Source organism: Onychostruthus taczanowskii, unplaced genomic scaffold, assembly GCF_017590055.1.
Source record: "Onychostruthus taczanowskii isolate IOZ18803 unplaced genomic scaffold, ASM1759005v1 scaffold1, whole genome shotgun sequence".
In the NCBI taxonomy this organism is placed as follows: domain Eukaryota; kingdom Metazoa; phylum Chordata; class Aves; order Passeriformes; family Passeridae; genus Onychostruthus; species Onychostruthus taczanowskii.
The window spans coordinates 26,370,389-26,384,981 of record NW_024496525.1 but is presented as its reverse complement, the minus strand read 5'-3'; positions in this window follow the sequence as shown (position 1 = coordinate 26,384,981).

The following is a 14,593-nucleotide window of genomic DNA, read 5'->3' as shown; positions in this document are numbered from 1 at the left end:
TTGAGACAGTCAGCTAGGCTGCAGGAAGCCCTCACTCTTTTCTCCCAGCCTTCAGCTTTAGGCCATCTCTTTGGCCATTGCAGTGCCCACACCAGCACTTTCGCTGGCAGGCAGGTCAGCCTCAGCAGAGAAGCCCAGCAGTCACACAGCCTGTGTCAGCAGCCTGGGCTTAGCAACCACAGCACACTGCAGCCCTGTGAGCTACTGACATCTCCATGGCACCAGCTGAGTTTCAAACACTGTCAAAATCAGCTTTGCGCTCCTTGGTTGCTATTTTCTAGCCTAAGAAGGTATGATTATGGCCTTGTAGAACCAGTATGTGATCCCAAATGCATCTGCAAGTTAGAAGGAAGCTTCTATTATGTTTCTATTAAATTGTATAAACATTGCATACGTGCCTTACATACTGCGTATGGGCATTGAGGTATATGCTTCCACACACATGTCTAGATGTATAAATATTGTGCTTCCCTTATGTGATGAAGCATGAATTTGGAGTCCTCCAGAATTCAAGGCTTGATCCTGATTCTCATCAATGTGCTAACTTTAGTTCATTTTCTTTCTGAAGCACCAGGTGCTCTCCGATGCCAGCAACGTGATGTGAATTATTTTTCACAGGGTAAGATCCTAAAGTTCTGCTATGGGCTTTCCTGACACCAGGATCAATGTATGGATGAATCTGCTGTTTGTATAAATTTCAACGTCTCTGCGGGAACTGCAAATACTCTTTCTATTTTATACTAAGATTCCACTAAATTGTCCTTTGGATTTATTTCAAAGAGGAAAAGGAGGGAAAAGGCAGTAAAGATTTCTCTTCTTATGCTTTAGTTGTTTTTTTAACTCAATTATATTTTGACAATTCTGTATGAAACTTTGGAGTATGTCTTTGTTTAAGCAGTATATCTTCCATAGGAATAGTCAGTTAAATGTATATGGCTAGTTTCAGGCATAACAAGCTTTGACAAGGGCATTTAGCGGTTGTAATTCAAATCTAATTCAGAACATCTTAGCGCTGGACCTGTCAAGCACTTGAAATGCACTGTAGCTGCAAAACCAAAGGATATGGTCCCAGTCATGCTCTGTGTGGCATCAAGCTGATGTGTCAACAAGAGCAGTTACAATTACAGGTTCTTTCAAGCATACTAAACTAATTTACAGTACTCTGAAAATGTGGGAAAAGGCCTTGCTAGCATAAAGGTGCATGGGCTTTTTAGACTGCAGAGGCAAGGCAAGGCAAGTGGCACAACCATTTCATTCAGGAGTTTAAATTTTATTTTGTTTCAGTACCACCTTTGGGGGTTACATTTGTAACGAGATATTCTGTAGATAATAATTGATTTGCCTTGCAGCCATCAAATACCCTTGTCAAATCCCATTAGAATCACACTGCGCATTTGTTTGAAACCTCAGTCTAAAATTCATGCATCTGCTAAACGAGGATGGGGCCCTATTTGCACTGGCACTGACTGGTCCTTTCTGTTTGTCTTCCTTGTTTACCTGATAAACACCATTTCCACTGCCTGCAAAATGCTTAGGCTTCTGCTTACAGGGATTAGAAAACTTAGTGCAAAGGGAGAGGTTTTCCCAGAAGCAGATCTGATCCAAGGATGTCCCACAAAAAACAAGACAGAATTACAGTAACCAACATGTAATTTTAACATCACGATATAAAAAGACTTGATTTTAAAGTGCACCAGTGATTTAAAGCAGCTGCACATATTTAGAGGGCACTGCTTTAATGTGCACACAAAGGCTAATGGAAGCTTTTACAAATGAAAAAAAAATCAGGTTTTATGATTTATCTACTTTTTATGCACAACATTATAGGCCTTCCCCCCAGGGACTCATAAATGTGATTTTTACTTCCCAAATTACAAAGCTAGTCAATTATTGGGGAATGAGTCATTCATTCAAAAGTGTCTGTAACGGGATGTGTTAACCATCAGGAAATTTTACACCAATTGGAATTATAAACACCAGGGTAAAAAAATCTCTTGGCCAACCAACTATGTCTATTTGTGAAGCTGTGAGCAAGGAGTGCAGTGTAACTTATGCTGGAGAAATTCTGAGAAGCTGACTTGGAGGGGAGAAAGGGCTGGTGAATTTTTTCCTCTTTTCCTTTTGATTGTATAAAATGTGTTTATTTTATTTTGAAATAATGTAGTTAGCAAGTCTGCAGCAACTTGCAGTCGAGGCTCCTAAAGCACCTTATAAACCTCAGTCGATTAAGCTTGCAGCCATGTACAGGGTAAGGAACTATTAGCTGCATTTTATGGAATGAGAAGCTGAGGGCAAGAGGTGCTGCTGGTGGGAGACACGCAGGCATTTCCTTTGGTGACCAAAACCGCTCCTTCCTTACCACAACTCCATCAAGGCCAACAGGAACCAAAGGAGCTGGTTTTAATTTGCATCTGCTTCCCTCTGTATCTGGCTGTTTGTCCCCAAAGACTTGCACTGACCCATCCAGAAGTCATCCCTGGAGTTAACAGCAAGCTCCAAGCATGGATGTGACTGATGACTCCTGCCTAAACTGATTATCACAGAATCATAGAATATGACAAGTTGGAAGGGACCTGTCAGGATCATCAAGTCCAACTTCTGGCCCTGGACAGGACACCCCAAGAATCCCACCATGTGCCTGAGAGCATTGCCCAAATGCTTCCTGAACTCAGTGTTGCCAAAGGCTGTATTATTAATACATCAAATTCTCCTTTTGGCTACTGTAAACTGCTGCATCCTAGGTCAGAATTAGGAAACCACTGGGGATCTTTGTTAGTCACTAGGTCTCCAAAGAGAGCAGCAGTCAGGGAGGAAAGGGGAGAAGCATCTCTGGATAGATAGGTATGTTTCTGCTCATATTTCCTCTGCTCCTGCTGGATGCAGAGCAAATCTATTAGTTACATGCTTGTCAGTACTGCATCTCTTTTCTGGGGAAGACATTCAGCCTTTGTTCTTGAAAAAAATTAATACATGCACTTGCAAGTAGGTGAATTAAAAGTGAAGGGTGGAAAATTAAAAATAGTGTATTTATAGTGCTAGTATTTTTAAAGTATTATTAGAACCTAAATCATTATTTCTCTTTTTTTTTTTTTTTTTTCTAAAGGAATTTGAAAGTTGTAAATCACTTCAGTGGTGGCAATATTTACCCTGGTTCAGCACAGTTGCCCTGCTTTTGTGGCTTCCTGGATTTTGCAAAACAACTTCCAAAAATGCATTTTAGTACAAAGCAGATTAATAGTTCTTACATATAGTCAGATGCTAGAACATCTGAAATTTAAATTTCATCTCCTCATACACACTCAAACCCGGTGGGGCCACTGTTTCCACATGTAGAATATTCAAATGCTAATGTAAGGACAGAAGTAGAGTCATGGAAATCTTAGTAAGGAGTCATCCCATAGCAACATCCTGATGAAGTCATACTACTTTGGGCATAAGCCATAAAAAGGGTAATTCAGAGTTGATGAAATGCCCCCCAGGGCCTTGACTAAATAGTGCCAAGGATGGGGAGAGCTTCAGGTACAGGAGCCACAGAGCTCATGGGCGGGCAGAGGCTGACCAGCGAGGGCTGTCCTTGGAGCTAGTGCAGGAAGGTGCGCAGCAAGGGCAGAGCTGCCTGCACCTCATGAGCTAGGGACAACATAGATCTCAACCCTTACTCCCACTCCCACCACCTTCATAAGGTTCATTTTCTGAGGCATTGCACAATGCCCTTTTTCCTTTCTTTGTACTTAAGTCTAGGCCATCGGAGTGCAGAACCCAGTACTTTGCACCAGGAATTTCCTCGCTGTGTCATTTCACCTGGCTGGTTTGCAAAACTGCGAACACATGGCTGGCACAGTGAGCTCTGTTTTCTTTTCTCTGAAAATGTTAGAAAAACAAAACAGGATCTCATGAATCCTCAAAAATCTGGGTGCTCAGAATCCGTGTTCAGATTGGAATTACGTGATGTAAGTCCACCAAAATGACAGAAGAATGGATGCTATTCTAAGATAGCTATAAAGCCAAAGTGTGCTTCTAAATAATCAAGTTCCTTCCATATCCTGTTTACAAGTAATTCCATTATTCAAGCAAAGCCTGGATCCTACAAAGACTTAAGAATGGCATTGCCATTAAGTGAGTGAGCAGATACATTTTCTTCAGAAAAGCTATACACAACATAAAATTAAATGTAAATGTAGGTGTTCACAGCACTAATTTATAATTAAACCAGTTATGGGTTGCTGAATCAGGCCCTGAATAGTTTGGCAGTGCATGATGAAAGCTCCCCATCTGTAAATTACTTTCTGTGAAACACTTTAAACGAATTCCAGACAAGTCAGAAGATTGAAAAAGAAGGTGGAAAATTTCAGAGAAAAATAGATTTCCCGAGTTTTAGCTAATACTTCGAGACCTTATCTGCTGCATAAAGCTGATAGGCCAGTTGCTGAATTTTTAAGTATTTTTCTGATATATATTTTTCCAGAGAAATCTAAAAATGTCAAGTAGCTTGGGTTCAGGTATTATTTACAGTGCAAATCAAGAATTCTTTTTTTTTTCACCAAACTCATATGCCAGGAATCTGACACAGGATCTGAACCACAACGATTGAAAATTAAGGAAAGTAAAGGCTATTCTCTTTGTCATCACACTTCCACTTATAGTGATATGCTCTTTTGTTATTAAGCAGGCCCAATCAAAACAAAAGGGATACTGTTTCTTTTATGAGTAATGCACTAACCCACCAGCGCTAAAAAAAAAAAAAAATCATATAAAATGTATGGGTTCGGACAGCATAAGATTTATTACGATGGCTACAAAAATTATTCCTTCTTAACAGCACTTAAATTGTCTAATTATTCACAGCTGTTTTCAATTTGTTTCAGGTTCTTAATTAGGGGGTAGAGTCCTCTGCCCAACGCCTGAACCAGCACTGTCAAAAAAGGCTAAGAATGGTTTCACGCTAAACCAGCCCGGCCCTGAGGCTGATTAGTGGAAACCACTGCAAGGTAATTTGTTATTCATACTTATCCATCTGCCTCCTGCTGGGCTGAGATAAAGAGATACACAATTTCCTTCTTGTTTGTATTGTTATTTTAGTCCATCACAGCAATCAAAGTAAGTCTGGATGGAAAGAAGAAAAGAAGTATTGTTTGCTGTTCTTTTAGAGAAGCATTCCCGGACAAGCAGGTATGTTTGGGAACCAGCAGCTGATAATCTTAATTGACCTCTGGATTTGAGGTTGGGAGATCTTTGTTTAAATTTAGCATAACAGCAGGAGGCTGTGTGCTGAGGGGAGCAAACGGGTGTGCAACCTGCAGGTAGGAGTCACTCCCGGGGGTTTAGACTTCCATCAAAGACAACTTTCCTGAAGGATGCTACAGCAGGGTACTGCTGCTCCCTGCCCATTTTAGGGAGCTACAGTTTATTGCTGAGAAGAACAAGCCAGTTCTATTCATATGTGTTGGACACTAAAAGTAGATGATTATGTCATGCTTAGAAAGATCAGAAAAAATGTTCTTGTCAGGTTGCCTCAGATCTGTCCTAGACATTTTCTTTCCTTTGAATGCTTCAACCATTACAGTTTTGAGAAGTCAAAAGCCTGTGAAACTCCATGTTTTCCCTCTGTGAGGCTGCTGCGTGTTTTGCATCAGCAGCAAATCTGTAGGTGCAAGTTCCTGCCTTTGCATGCAGGAGTCTGTGCTTGGGTTGGATGGATGGCTGGGCACATACAGTAAAGGGAGCTCGAGCCTGTTCCAAAGGAAGTCTTACTGGTTTAAATGGGAGTAATAAATCTTTCAGGTCACCAGCTGCACTTAGCTGGCCTCATTAAAATTCAGATCCTTAGTATCTGTGGGCAAGTGTATGAAAAGGGGTTATGGGGTGAATTGGTCAACAGATTTTAGGTTTGTTTGTGCTCCCTGTGGACTCCCCTACTGAAAAAGTCCTGAAGAGTTTAATAGGAAAAAAAGAATCTATGTTGTTTTTTTTAAGTATCCTATAGGATTTAATAAGGAATTATATCCTGGCTATGGACATTTTTTTATGGTTCAGATAACTGTAGGAAAGACTGATTTGTGCATTAATGCATTTTTCTAGTGTGTCTCAATTATAGAAACATCTGCACTAAGTGAACTTGAAACCTCTTTGATTCCCTGTGCAAATTCTCACTATTCAAAAGTCCTCATGTTTTCCTATTTCTTGCCTTTAGCTTAATAGTTTCAGAGTGGGTTGCAATAGTATGTAACTGTGTAGCTTACAAAGGAGAGTTGGATTTTAAGATGCAATTGCTTAAAACCTTAAAATCCTGTATTCAAAAAACATAGCTAGCTCAGCACTGATTGTTCTTCTGGATGTTATCAGCAGCATCTGTTATCTCTAGTAGAGACAAAGACTTTCAGCCTGAACAACAGTACTTGCTCCATGAAGCCCTTTACTGGGCTGGGGAAGTTATTGAATGCATTCCAACAGTCATGGCTGTTTAATGGAAGGATGGAGTTTTGTCTGTTTTCAGCCTGGAAAAGAGTGATTTTTTTTTTATTATTTATTTTTATTTTTTTTACTCTCTGCTGTTATTTACACCAGTGCAAAATTAGCGTGAGATTTTAAGGTAGGCTGTTTCACAAGGTGTGGGACAGCAGAGAAATTTTTTTCAGCTAATTGGAAAATGAAATACTACTATCTTAAAACACATTGTTAAGTTTGTTAAGTCCTTTTCCACGTTCATATAACAAGTTTATAGCAAGCTGCACTTATTCTGGGTGTGTTGGGCAGCACAGGAAAACTTCTGCAGGTCCATGCCATGGTGAATGGTTTTGAGTCACCACTCACTGCCTGGTACCTCCAAAGCACAGCTGATACCAGCTCCAGGCTAGCAGCAGTGTGCCCACTTGGTGTGAGGACATGAGGCATGTTGTGTTTGTCTGTGAATGGAGCTCAGGGGCAGCGTCTGCTTTCCAGGCACCTTTCCACACTCAAAATTCTTTCACTGGCATTTTCTCTGTGGAGTTGTGGATCCTCCATCTTCCAGCTGGAAGTGACCTACAAGCGAGGTGTCTTTGCTGTTTTCTCACTTGGTTAAAAAGCAGTCCACTGCCTGGAAAGTTTTATGTCCAAACAAAAACAAACAAACAAAAAACAAACAAAAAACCACACAAAAAGAGCTGACAAATTATCGCAGAAACAAAGACACTGAAATCAATTACTGTCATTACAACAATCAAGAAGGTCACAGTGGGTGACCAGTCACTGGTGGGTCCTGTGGCACTCCTCTTAGGAAAATGTGAAGAAGGCTTCCATTTTGATGAAGAATCCAGGGACAGACTAAAGAGGTTGCTCAGAATCACCAAGGTGTCTGTGATATTCAGAATTGAAGTTCATATCTCATGTAAAAATTTTCTGTATTTCTTCAACTCGCTGAAATAGCTCTACTTAAGCCTTCCCACCACCCACATCACACATGTTGGCACAGCTTTCTTACAGAGGCACTCACATCTGCTGAGTCAGTGCGTGTTAGCGTCACAGGTTAGAGGATATCTGCTGACATAAACACTTATTGTCTGTGAATAAAAGGGCTAATTCCCATTGAAATCAGTTGAAGGTCCATCATTAATATCACTGACCTGGAGTAAAGATTTGCTCAGGTTGTACTGCGACCATTGCTGTTGTTTACCCTCTGTCCAAGCTTGGCATTTCTCTTGACTGGAGAAATGGCACTGGCAGCTTTGATATCTGAGAATGTTCAGTCTGTTTTTGCACTTTTGTGATGACGACCCGAAATCTGTCCAGTAAACTCAAAGCATTCTGGAGAGAGTTCAGTAAAATTTGGACCAATATAGTTTTATGCTTGTATGAATCATCCTGGTGTTTTGTTAAGTCTTAGTTTACATTTTAGTCATTCACTGGGACACCAATAAAAAAGAAATAACTCTAAAGAAAAAAGAGCTGGTGACTCAAAATCAAATCCTGCTAATATTTCTCTTCCAATAAAATTGGTATCACTGATATGAAGGCAAATTCTTCACATTATATATTACATGTTATACTATAATATATAATACAATATATACACACACATAAACCCCTAATGCTTTAAGAGCTAGGATTTAGAAAATATATAGAGAAGCAAAATTACATTCAGTGCTGGGCACTCTACACCAAAAATATCTAGAAAAACTGGAAGGACTTCAAAGAAGTAATGTTAAAGTGACTGGGAATCTGGGGGAATTGGATTTTGAGGAAAGTTTTAAAACACCTAAAACCTGTATCTAGAAATTAATGAGAGAGTGACTCAGAACTCTGACTTGCATCATAACTGGCACTATTTTTGGCTGGCATATGAAGGCAAATTGAAGACAGAGCTGGTTTACATTAGGCTGTAAAATTACATGGTTTTGATAGAGCTTCACAGGCAGCTGAGTCATCTCTTCAGCAGGACTGGAAACCCTGAAATGTGGGGCTGGAAGTGGCACTGGGGAGCCAAAATGCCAGGGCACTGCCTGAGAAGCCTTCTGCACCTTGGGAAGTCCCCCAGCACCTCCCTGGCACAGCGCTGGCACCGGCCTCAGGACCCGCCACCTCACCAGCCAGAACTTTGCTTTTTGAGGATACCAGTGTCTGCAAGGCTGGAAGAGAAAGGGCTACTGTGCCTTGAACTGCTGACAAGGTCCAAGTCCCACTTTATAGACGCTTTTTCTCGGATGTGGCAGTGGTGTTACACTGGGGGCTGTAGCAGGAAAATCCATGAATCCTGCAAATGACTGCCTAAGACATGGGCGGGGTGGATTCACCTGCTCAGGGACACAGAGAGGATTCCCAACAGAGGTGGGCATCCAGCCCAGATCCTGAAGTCCTTTGGTATGTAAACAAAGAACAAAAACTCTCTTTATTTGTAGCACAGCCAGCTTAGAGGGAATACTAGAGACACATATACACGTGAAATCAGAAAAATAGGAATTTCATAATGAAAATTTATTAGTGGTAAGGTATTGCATTTTGTGGGGGCTATTTGATCTTTTCCCTGTAACTGAATTTTAATTTTTAAACAGACACTTTTTGCAAGAGCACATTTATAAGCATTTTCTCTGGCCCCTTGGAAAGGTTCTTGTGGGACACAAAAGGTATGGTTCGTGTTACATGAGATTATTTTATATTTAGATGCAGCAAAATCATGTTACAGGAAATCACACTGCTCACTGTGTTTATCTTTGTCCTCTCAGACAGGTTGGCTGATGTAGCACACCTTTTTCACTCCAGATTTACTTCCTTTCAGGTATTATCTAAAAAGTTAGGGTATAGTTCCATAATGAAATATTACCCTTTATTTTAATCAGTCACAAAATGAAGTCTGCTCTTGCAAGAACATTAAAAAAATTATTTAGAAGTCAAGATACTGCTGTTGCCATTTTAGGTGTGAGAAGATCCATTTCTTGGCTGGAAAGGGACTCTGACTTGCATATTCAGGCACATGAGACACAGCACATCAGATGCTGATCAGTGTGAAGGACTAACTGATAAACTTTTCAAAAACTAAGGACTCTGTGTGTAAATTCTTACTGAATCAGATCACTTCTGTTTCCTCCATATTTGGGACTTCCTTTTTTTATTTTGTTTAGAAAAAAAAGCATACTTATCCCACTTAAAACAATTTCCTTTTTCCTCTGTGCAAAGTGAAAAAGCAGAGATGTGAATTAATGAACACAAAAGACTTATACTGCTGCTGCAACAGCTTATTGTTGAAAATCTTGAATCCTAATTAAGGGAAAGAAGAGAATTTGACCTTTGGAAAGTGATAGTCATGTAATATTTTATGTACGTGATTATTTGGAGAACAGCAACCACTTTTGTGTTTGAATTTATAAGTGAAAGGTAAAATATTATTAATGTAAGTGAGACATGCTTCAAGCAAAGAATAAAGCAATGAATCACACTAAGTGAGTTTTTGAAGCATGTGGAAGGATGTGCTCCTGCTCCTGGATGGTTAGTTTCTTGCAAACAGGCTGTTAGGTTGAAACCGTATCTGTGGTTTGTTGTTTCATGGAAGAGCAAGATAAACTGGGGAGACTACAACAATAATGAAAAAACAGAAATCCATGAGGCTGGTTCTGTGAGCACTTCCTCAGGGAGAGGAAAGGCAGGAGGGATGGATTGCTAATGACTGGAAGTAGAATGTTTGATGGCATTACCAGGCAATGTAAATACAGGCTGATGGCCCCATCCTGGAGCACCTCTGAGGTGCTGGGTGAGAGGCCTCAGAAATGACCACAGCCAGCAGCAGCAGCCTGGACAGGACAAACCCTGAAGTTAGAGAATACAGAGCAGGATTTCAGTCCCTGGCAGCACTTGTGGTGGGAAAGTTAGATCTGCTCTCCAGAACACACAAAATCCAGGAACTCATTGCCCCATTAATGTTTCTATCTATAGTTGCCTGAATTTCATAGGCTTTTTACTAATTTCTGCTTTAAAATTTCCCATTCTTAGAGTTATTTAGGGAGACATTCAAGTCCCTAAATACAGATGGCTTCCAGACACCACTCCATGAGGACATGAGTCTCTTGCAGGAGCCCTCTGTCATTGCTGCTGGTCCTGTGCTGGTGTCCCAGGCACCCTCAGGGGTCCAGGATGGCATTCAGCACCTACAGCTGGGCTCCAGGATTGCTCCCATAGTTCCAACAGGAATTTCTGGCTGTAAGAGGTTGGTTTCAACTTATTTCAGTATTTTCTCTCCAATGTCCCCACTGCATTTGTGCAGGTGAAATATTCCTGACTTAGTCTTCTGGAGACTGTAATTGTCCCTGGATAAGAATTGATTTGGATGTAGCAATTTTTCCCACAGATATAGTGATGTTAGACGTTGAAAGTCTGTGAAGAGTACCTATGGTTACTGTTGTCAGAAAAAGCAAAAGTGCCAATGTGCATTGGAACAGAAAAGCAGTAGCTCTGGCACCAGAACAATTTTATACAAAAGTCTTCTTTATGGGTCTTAAGACCAATTCAGCTATTGTTTGTGTGCATGTGCCTGGTGATCTTCCCATGGACGTTAGAGCACATTCTGTCTTGCCATTTTCCCTTCAGCTGCACAGCTCCTTCTTCATGTATGGCAGCTTTAAAACAACACAAAAAGTACTCTTTAACCCTGCTGACCTTTAAGCACATGACCTGTGAAAACATCGTCTTCTTTCTATCTACCATACTCTGTATATTCAAGCACACATTTGACATTTATGTTTTCCTGAGGCAGTAAATTTTCCTTCTGCTGACATAGAAGTAAATGCTTTAATCAGAATAAATCTGACTCTTTAAATCAGCTAGCTACCTCTATAGCAAATTAATTACTAAAAATGGCTGTGCTTAAGGAGTCTGGATGTTTCCAGTACTTATACAGAGCAAGACTTTATTTTTTCTGCAGCTTCTCAAGAGATTTGATCTCTGCACAAATGAATAATTTCAGCTCACTTCAATGGAACCAGTATGTGAGTTAAATACTATTAGTCTGAGTCCCAAAATTAATGTGAAAGCTACTGCTTTCCTTCCCAAGGGAAAAGCAGGACTGCAAAGGGATGAAGGGAGCCATCTTTAACTCATATGGTCTACAAAAGGGGTATTTCTGGGAGCAGGTGCTGTTTGAGCTCTTGCAGAAGGGGCCCTGGGCTTTGTGGTGTGCCTGGGGCTGGAGGTGGGATGTCCCTGTGCTGAGCAAGGGGCTTGAGGCATGGCTTGTGCCAGAGCATCTCTCTGCTGCCAGCCCCACACCAGCCTTGGCTCCAGGCAGTCACTGGGCTTGCCCAGCTCTGTTCTACTCCTAAGATACTCTGCAGATGCTCACTGAGTCCAAACTGAAAACTATAAATACTTTCCTGCCATTTTAAACAGGAAGCGCATCCAGCCTTCGTAACAACAATAACTGTCATAATTAAAGACACTCTTTAAAATTCATTTGGTTGTGAAAGGAAGCTATTTGAAGGAAATTACAATACAAACCCTTTTTGTGAAAAGATCCTTTAATGACTTTCAAAACCTGCTGGAACTGTCTAGGATAACTTAGAAATACAAATGTCAGAAGATTTATTGATCAAATAAATAAATAAAACTCCTGTTCTTACTCCTTTTCATGTCTTTTACAGATTTATGTCAATTTTATTGAGACCCAAGCAAGCCATTAGTTCAGACTTTTTAATGAAAAACTGTTTTTCAATTTTTACAGTTTTCACAATATCTTTTCCATAACTATGACTGCTGCTGTTCAGAGAGTAATGTGTTTAGCCAAACCTCTTTCACAGATGAAAGGTACAATGGGAAATAAAAAGAAGAGCTTTCCCCACCCTGATGGACTCCCATGCCGCCCTTTCATTCTGTTCTCAAACACTCCAAGAGGAAACCAGGTTGTATTCAACCCCCCCTTTGCCCTGGCCCTGCCTGAAATTTGGTGTCAGGCTCTTTCCCAAGACACTCTTGAACATCCAATTTACAGTGGAAACATTTTCCCCTCAAATCTCCTGCTCCCTTGGTTAAAAAGATGACCTTTAGTGGCTGGGGGTGTGAGGACCTCTATCCATGATGCCCAGCAGCCCTGGAATGTGAGTGACCAATGTCAGAGCTGGCTGTGGGGCGTACAGGGGGGTGGTTATCCCATTGCCACAGCATCACACAAAATCTGCAAAAGGCTTTTTCTTCTTTTCCCAAGTGCCATGCCTGTGAGAGGAAATGCCAACCAAACTTTTAGAGTATTCACTGGAAAGCTGCCATTTGTCATACGGAAAACTACCAGTTTTTCTAGGCTGCTGCTTGTACGGTGCAAAGGTGGAAAGATAGCATCATGAGGCTTTTCTCTTTGCCAGATTTCACATGGGAACAGTGAGGTGTGTCAGGACCCACGCCAGGGTGTCCTACACTTGCTTCTCATTAAGTCCGAAAGCTTTGGTCCAGCAGAAAAGCCCAGCACCAGTGGGGGAGCAATGTGGGCAGTACCTCTGGAGGCCCACTTGCCTGCTGTAACTTGTGCTTCTCTGTCACTGCTGAAGCCAGTGACAGGACTGATACTTCAAATGGACATCATTCAGCTGAAAATGTTTGCCCTGGGGACTCCAGCTGTAGTGAAATCTGGCCAAGATGATGTCTCTGGGGTAAAAGTGCTATTCTCTTTGAATTCACGGGGACTCTAAAAAATTCCTCAATCAACTCACAGAAAAAAAGGAAAAAAAAAAAAAAAAAAAAAGAAAAACAGCCGAACAAAAATCAAAACAAAACCAACAAAAATTTTTTAAAAAACCCACACACAATAAAAACCCCAAAACAAAATCATAACAAACAAAAAATACAAAGAGAAAAAGAATCAGAAACAAAATAGGCAAAGAACAGATATTAACTGGATAAAAATCCCAGCAGTTTTAAGCTCTTTAGAAGTCTGACGAATGAGTGATTAGACAGTCTCTTGCAAAATCCTGCGAAATTATTGAGGGTTCCCCCTCGCTCTTACAAAGAAAAGAAAGTCCAAGATTAGGCCACTGATCCACCAAAGAGTTCAAAGTCTGCTGAAGGGTGGGAGCTGCCAAATTCATGAGGTCATGAACACAGTGAGATAACCGTCCAGATCTCATTTAAAAATGAGTTTCTTTTCTGGTATGCATGTGAAACCTTTCAGTTTCTCAACTGACTTTAATTTTCAGCCATTCTACACTTGCTAGACTGCTTCCTCAGACAAAGATGATAAATAAAAGAAGTTTGCTGAATAGATAGTTTTCTGACTTTCTCTGATCAGAAAAAATCTCCTTAAAAGAAACAATACTGAGACAGCCAGTGCTGCAATGTGAGTAACAAAAATGTAATCAAATAATGCTCTGAATTCAGCATCCATATGTGCAGAAGGGTCCATGAGCTGCCATGAATAGCATCACTAGCTTTCTTCCTTTTTAAAAAAGTTTCATCCACACTCTCAGACAAAAGCAAATTTTGGTAATTTTGGCCCTAACTTTTCAAAATGGCATCTAGCCTATAGACTAATACACAAAGTAAGGCAAGAAAGTGGTTGAATGAATGAATGAATGAATGAATGAATGAATGAATGAATGACTGCTGTGAATTTTTGAGGGTGTCAGAAATGGAGCAAATCATAGCTACTATGGATGGATTCTGTAACTAGTCTGTGACACAGCTCCTGGATGGGCCATTGTCCCAGCACTGTCCCTGGGGCTGGCATTGTAGGTTCCCTGAGCAAAGGGGAAAAGAAAAGGCTGAAATGTGGTGACAGTCACAGGACTCAGTGAAGGGCATCTGAGAAGTATCTGAGACAATATTTGATTTTAACTTTTAATTAACTGTCTGTCAGGTTAATCGAACTTCTGAGGCCAGAGACAGACTGGTCTCAGTAAATAGCTGGAGGAATTTGCATTCTCCAACAGCCTTCAAGAGCACAGACTTGGCAGCTGACTGCAAGTGACTTCTGCTAAAGCAGGATATGCTGCAAGTCACTTCTGCTAGTTTAAGTCAGGGTGAAAGTTGTAGCTCTAGTTAGGCTGTGCTGGTCTGAAGGATTTCCAGCTTAAAGGCTCCCTGAGTAAATCTGAGGACATCTCTTGGCATATTTAGTCCTAAAAGATACTGAGATACTGCAACACAC